Source organism: Dioscorea cayenensis, chromosome 11, assembly GCF_009730915.1.
Source record: "Dioscorea cayenensis subsp. rotundata cultivar TDr96_F1 chromosome 11, TDr96_F1_v2_PseudoChromosome.rev07_lg8_w22 25.fasta, whole genome shotgun sequence".
Lineage (NCBI taxonomy): Eukaryota > Viridiplantae > Streptophyta > Magnoliopsida > Dioscoreales > Dioscoreaceae > Dioscorea > Dioscorea cayenensis.
Window position 1 is genome coordinate 13,701,877 of NC_052481.1, and position 6,852 is coordinate 13,708,728.

At 32.8% G+C, this 6,852-nt stretch overlaps 1 long non-coding RNA gene across 1 annotated transcript; it reads left to right on the forward strand.

Moving 5' to 3' along the window:
• The first annotated feature begins 1,113 nt into the window (after positions 1 to 1,113).
• LOC120272302 lies at positions 1,114 to 3,067 on the forward strand. The gene is made up of 4 exons (XR_005540173.1): positions 1,114 to 1,162; positions 1,449 to 1,499; positions 2,406 to 2,934; positions 3,017 to 3,067. It is a non-coding gene; the product is annotated as an uncharacterized LOC120272302 (long non-coding RNA).
• The last annotated feature ends 3,785 nt before the right edge of the window (positions 3,068 to 6,852 follow it).

Genomic DNA, 6,852 nt, shown 5'->3' on the forward strand with positions numbered 1-6,852 from the left:
TATAAAATAGTTGGGGTAACAACTAATTAACTATTGTTTGAATCCACATGCTCACGATTTTTTTAAAAGACCATTGACTTGTTAAATAGTGACTCCAACGTACTAGGTAGTGGCTCCAATCAGCTAGGAGTGTGGATAGTTTTGTTGTTCCAATGCTTATCATTTGATGGGATTTGTCTTCCCACTCACTGGGATTCATAAACGCTCCATGCTACCCCCAACCAAAAAAAGCTAACCATTCTTATTTGTTGTGGCCTACCATGAATGTGTTACCCTCCCCAGCATGCTAACCATTCTTATTTTGTGTGATTTGCCATGAATGTGTTACCCTCTAACGACTCTCCCACAATCGTTGTTGTTGTTCCACTTTGTCTTCCAAGCAACATGCTCATTGTTTATGTATCGAATTTCTTAGCTTTTAAGCCTCCTGACATACTTCTTGAGTTCTTAATCATTCGATACTTCAACCAACAAGTTGGAAACTTTCATGCATAACACGAGATGGCTTCCATAAGTCCCAACAAGTCAAAACTCCTCGATCTTTTGCACCTTCTCTTTCCTTCCGTCCTTACTCAACAAAGAAAATGACCACAACACTTTTCCTTCCTCTTAACACAACAAGGAAGACAATTACAGCCCATTTGGATGAGGGCAATGAAGCCCTAGGTATGGGCTTCATTACCCCCACTAATTTAAACCCATGTTTGGGTAGATTTTACTGTTGACAGATTCCCAAATCCATGGCATGTGATGTCCTTGTTGAGGCCTTTGACATTACCTTGCAAAATGGGGGTAATGCCAAGCTTCAGGTTGAGTTTCTCAATTTTGCCCTTTCTTTTATCATCCATTCTCCTCTCCGGCTTCATCCCTAGCCTCCTCAAGTCGACCGTTGCGGCTACTTGAACGTCATCACCTCCCCTCCGACCTCCCTCACAGTCCCTCATCCTCGACTAACCTCGATCTCCTCGTCAGCCTCTCCCCACTTCAACGTCTCCAACAATTGTCTCTAAGGGCCCATCCCTTCTCTTCTCTCCAACCGCTTTCAATGGCAGCTCTTCCACCGGAAATCGCAGCCTTTTATGGTTTCTCTTTGCCACCCTTGCTGAGCTTGGACTCAGCTTCACCACCATTTGCATTTGCCTACCGGTCGCTAAGAATGAAGGTATGATCTCTCATCTCATGCCTAATTATTGATTTCCATCTTTTCTTTCCCAAAAATCTCATCTTTCTTCTTCTTCTCCACTACTAACAATTTCTATTTTAATTAATTTTTTTTTTGTTTAAAAGCAAGCTTCTTATTAATGCATATGTATACCAACTATAATGAATTTTTTTATCTAGTTGCTTAGTCTCGTGATTTGTAGAGCTTCTTATTGAGTTATTGTTCTTTGATTTTTGTTTCCTTTGTCTCCCTGTTTTTTTTTAATATTCATTTTCTTGATTTTTAGAAGAGAACCTAACGAACGGCACCGGAGAAGAAGCTAGTTGAAAAAGTTTAGGTATGTGCTCTTTATCCATTTTAATCTCATCGTCTCATAGTTTCTCTTTTTTCCCTTTTTCTGCTTTTTGTGCTGATTTTTGTATTATTTTTTTAATTTTTTTCATGTTACTATATTATTCATGTTTGTAACGTTTCTAGATTGCTAGAAAAAGATATGTATGTTTGTTGAGATTTTGTTCTTGGTTGTTCATCTAAGAAAAATATAATATATAACAAAATACTTCATGGATAGTTAAGTTTATCAATGAAAATATTAATTTCTTTTAACTACTAAAAATCATTAGTTGACAATTTTTTTCCTTCATCTCTATGGTCAAGATAGGATACTCACCATTAAGTGTGATTCATCTTTTTGTGCTGATTTTTGTAATATGTTATTCACATTATTCATGTTTGTATCTTTTGTAGATTGCTAGAAAAGATATGTATGTTAATTTGTTGAGATTTTGTTCTTGGTTGCTCATCTAAGACAAATATAATATATAACAAAATACTAGATGGATACTTAAGTTTATCAATGAAAGTATTAATTACTTTTAATCGATAAATTCATTAATTGACAATTTTTCCGCATCTCTATGGTTAAGATAGGATACTCACTATTGCGTGTGTTTCATGTTTTTGTGCTGATTTTTGTATTATCATTTTTATTCACATTATTCATGTTTGTATCTTTTTGTAGATTGCTAGAAAAAGATATGTATGTTTGTTGAGATTTTTGTTCTTGGTTGTTCATCTAAGAAAAAAATATAATATGTGACAAAATACTTGATGGATACTCAAGCTTATCAATGAAGATATTAATTACTTTAACTAATAAAATCATAAGTACTAGTGAATGTGCTTCATGTCTTTGTACATTTCTCATAATCTTATTATGTTTTTTTTTATTTGGACAATATAGAAGGACTCATATGGACAATATGGACAATATGGAAGAACTCAGACTATATTATTTTATGTTCATATGTTATATTTTCCTACTGAATGTCATGATTGCCGCATATGCAATAAAGCAGACCACTATACAAAATAGTATGGTCCAACACGAGATTGATACGACATCTGTTAGGCGCCGCAAACAATATGAATACTTTCGTCGACTGGTATACGAAAGCGATATTCAGTGTATTGATAAACTACGCATGGATCGCCAATGTTTCCATAGTTTATGCCAATTGCTAACCATTACCGGTGGTTTGCGTGGTACAAGAAATGTTTTGGTTGAGGAGATGATCGCAATGTTTTTGAATATTGTGGCACACCATGTCAAGAATAGGGTAATTAAGTTTGATTTCGTCCGATCTGCCGAAACAGTTAGTCGGCATTTCCATGCCGTTTTAAAGGCTATCACTCTTTATCATAAAGTGTTATTAAAGAAACCAGAACCTGTCCTCGAGGATTCAATTGATTTTCGGTGGAAATGGTTCAAGGTAATAATTCAAACCCACATGTTTTTAATGAAATAATCATAGCAATGGTTAGTAAGTAATAACCTTTTTGTTCCCAGCGTAGAATTGCCTTGGAGCACTAGATGGAACACATATCAAAGTAAATGTGCCTAAAAGTCGATCGACCAAGATATAGAACAAGAAAATCGAAATCACCACTAATGTACTTTCATTGTTTGTAGCCAAGATATGCAATTCATATATGTCTTATACGGTTGGGAGGGCTCGGCGCATGATGGTCGAGTTCTTAGAGATGCGGTTACAAAACCTAATGGATTGAAGGTTCCAAATGGTAAATAAAATTTACTCTCATTACTTTTCTAATTTATTATTAATAACCAAATGGTTCCTTAAACCATTAGCTAATGACATGTACTCAATTGTATGTTAGGTTTTTACTATTTGGTTGATTCTGGCTATGCAAATTGCCCTGGATTTCTTGCACCTTTTCGAGGGCAACGTTATCATTTGAGTTCTTGGGCAGATGGACGTCAACCTCGCACGGCTCAAGAGTTTTTTAATATGAACATGCTAGTGCGAGAAATGTAATAGAGAGAACTTTTGGACTTCTAAAAATTCGATGGAAAATCCTTGCGAGTCCAAGCTTCTACAATATAGCAACTCAAAGGCGCATAATTAATGCATGTTGCTTATTACACAACTTCATTCGGAAAGAGATGGAAGAAGACCCTGCGGAATCTGAAATCGATAATTTAATGTTAGGGGAAAACACAGAAGATGATGTTGACAACATCACAGCTGTTGATCCAACAGATGAATGGACCCAATTTAGGAATGACATGGCAGTGGACATGTTTAATACATGGCGATCAACTTGATTTTGATATTTAATATATATGTACTCAAAACTAAACTTGTGATGTGGTGATCTTTCTAGTAATTGATTTTCGATAATTATTATCTATGTATGTGTAATTCCATGACTTTTCTATGTCGTGTTTGTGGTGTTTGTACTGATAATTTGTCTGTATGTATTGAAGAAGAAAGCAAAGGTTAACTTGTCTGAATGTTATCTTCTGTGATTGAGTTAATGTTAACTTGACTGAATTTTCTTCTTAAAAGTCACATATTCTCAGGGCCTTGAAGCTTAAGCATTGTATAAATTAAATTTTCGTCTGAAGTCTTTTTAGATCAATGCCCTTAATTGTGATCAAATCTTGTGTATCTAGCTAATTTGGATATCATAGTCATGTTTAGTTAAAATTTTAAGATGATTATGTTTTAATATCCTCTTCAGTTTTTCCTGATGAGGAGAAGATGACATGAACAATGGGTATTGGGTTTTGTTCCCTAGTGTAAATATCAAAGTAAATTCAAAGGAGGTATAAATTTGAAATTTATTATTTGCATTTCACGTGTAAATTTGAAACCTTTTTGATGTTGTATTTTTTTCCTTGTATTTTTTTTTCTTTATAGATGTTGGTGAAACCTTTTTGATGTTGTATTTTTTTTCTTTTATAAATGTTGGTGAAACCTTTTTGATGTTGTATTTTTTTTCTTTTATAAATGTTGGTGAAACCTTTTTGTTGTTGGTTAAATTCATAATTTTTTTTTTAATTTGGAACATGCCATTTTTCTTGATGGCCTGCCATTTTTTTTTGTTGGATTTAGTAATTTATGCTTTGAGCATGAGCTAAAAGAAGATTTGTCCATCCTATCTATTACATATAAAATATTTAATTATATTAATAATTTCATATGAGCAATAGTTGTGAAAATAAACGTGGTTAAAATGAAATAATAATTTTAAATATTCATAGATAACATTATAAAATAATTTAAACAATAATAATTATGTGAAATAATTAATTATAATAATTAAAGTGGATAATGATAAAAATAAATTATTTTTTCTAAATAATTAATTAGCACAATTATAAGATATAAATATTTATTTATATGTAGTCAATTTATATATAAAATATTATTATTGTTTTGGTTGAGGGCATTAAAGTAATTTTACATTCAATTCTTTATACCACTTTCTCTATTCCCAATATTTATTCCTTCCAACCAAACAACTTTTTCATTACCATTACCATTCCCATTACCATTACCATTCCAATTCCTATTCCCACTCTCATTCCCATTCCGTGATCCAAACGGGGCCTTAGTGTCATATCTTAGAATTTTATGCATTTCACATTCCTTTAATTCAAATGTTATAGAAGAACAATGGCAATATTCTCATTTCTCTCCACATTTATTGGCTATGATCCTCCACAAGAAACCTATTTAAAAGAGAAGACCTTCATGTCTCCTACAAATTTACAGGGTCCTTGTGACCAATTGCAACTATTAAAGAGGTCTTATAGGTCCTTATTTATAGTGCCTTAAGCTCTATTACTCACAACTATTATTATTACAACCTATTATTGTAGCTGAATAAGTGTAATTTATCTTCATTAAGCTTTTAATCAAGGGGTAAAAATTTAGAAAAGGTAGAGAGGTTGCAAGATGAGAAAGAGAGCAAGAAGAGAGGCTTTAAATGATGAAGAAAGAGAATTTGCAAGGAGAGAAAAAAAATTAAAGGGAAGAAGATAAGGAGTGTTTTAAGGCCAAGGTGAGTGAGTTAAAGTTTATTGTTTTGTTTCAGAATGTTCTTAATATTATTGGTCATATAGGTTTTATGGGTTTCTTGTTTGAATTTTATTCTAGTTGTGAGAGCTTATTCAATTGATTGATTAGTAGATAGCAAAGAGAAGATGCTGATCATGTATAGAATTTATTAGAAAAGGCTAAGAAAAGATTGGTAAATTGTTTTTGGGGTTTAATAGCTTAGGTGATTTATACTTTAGTTTTAATAGGGAATTTTCTTCATTTGATGTTTCATGAATTCTATGACATAATAAGATTAATTTGTATAGAATCATCGATGGAAAAATGTTTGGATTCCATGTGTAATATAGTTATAAACTTGCTTAAGCTATGGAAGCTTGTGAGATAGTTGAAATTGGTATTGTATAGTTTACAAGTTGAGAATGTCTTTATATGCTAATTTGGATGCAAGACTCTCGATGAAATACATCTAAGAATTGTAGCCTTGAAGCTAGACGAGTTGTGTTCTTTTCTTTTAAGATTTCAAAATATAGATTTGAGCAAATAATTTGGCAGTAAAAAGTTTGATGAGATGTGGCCAAGAATTAAGGTATAAGGATGGATTGAATGGTGTAGATAATTGAAAGTTAATTGCTCAATGAAATGCCTTGAGGATTGAAAACAGGTGTTTAATGGTGATTGTGAGGATTGAAGGTGAATGTGATAAGAAGTTAGATGGTGATGATAGTTAGGTTGAGGATGATGCTAATAATGAGATGATAATGGTTTGATGATGCCTATATATACGAGGTGTATATTCATAGGTGTTGAATATATTAGCAAGCATGTTTCAATTATGTGAGAGGAATTTGTATTTATGTAATTAAGTTGGGAAACAATCTTGCAAATGTGGTTTTCTGAGTGACTCCGAGGCATGTTGAAAATTTGAAAATGAGATGTTAAGGGTACATGGATGGGGTAGAAAAACAATAAGTATGGATGTGTGGGATTTATGAATGGATTTATACCCATATTTGCATGTATAGGATTTTTGTGTGTGTTCATATGTTTGGGAAGAGATAAATGCATAACTGTTCATGCTTTGATCATACGGAATGGGTTGGACAAAGCTTGGTATGTATCGTTCTTGAATTGGAATGCCTTAGTGTTTTATGCGTGAGTACTATTAGAGGTTTATTTGGTGATGTTGTATTGAATCTTGTAAGAATCTTGGATTGATCTTGATAATAAATGATTGAATTGGAGTTATTGAATTTTATGGTTTTGAATAGCATTCATTATGAGTGATTGTGTATGCTGGAATGCGTGAATATTCAAGTC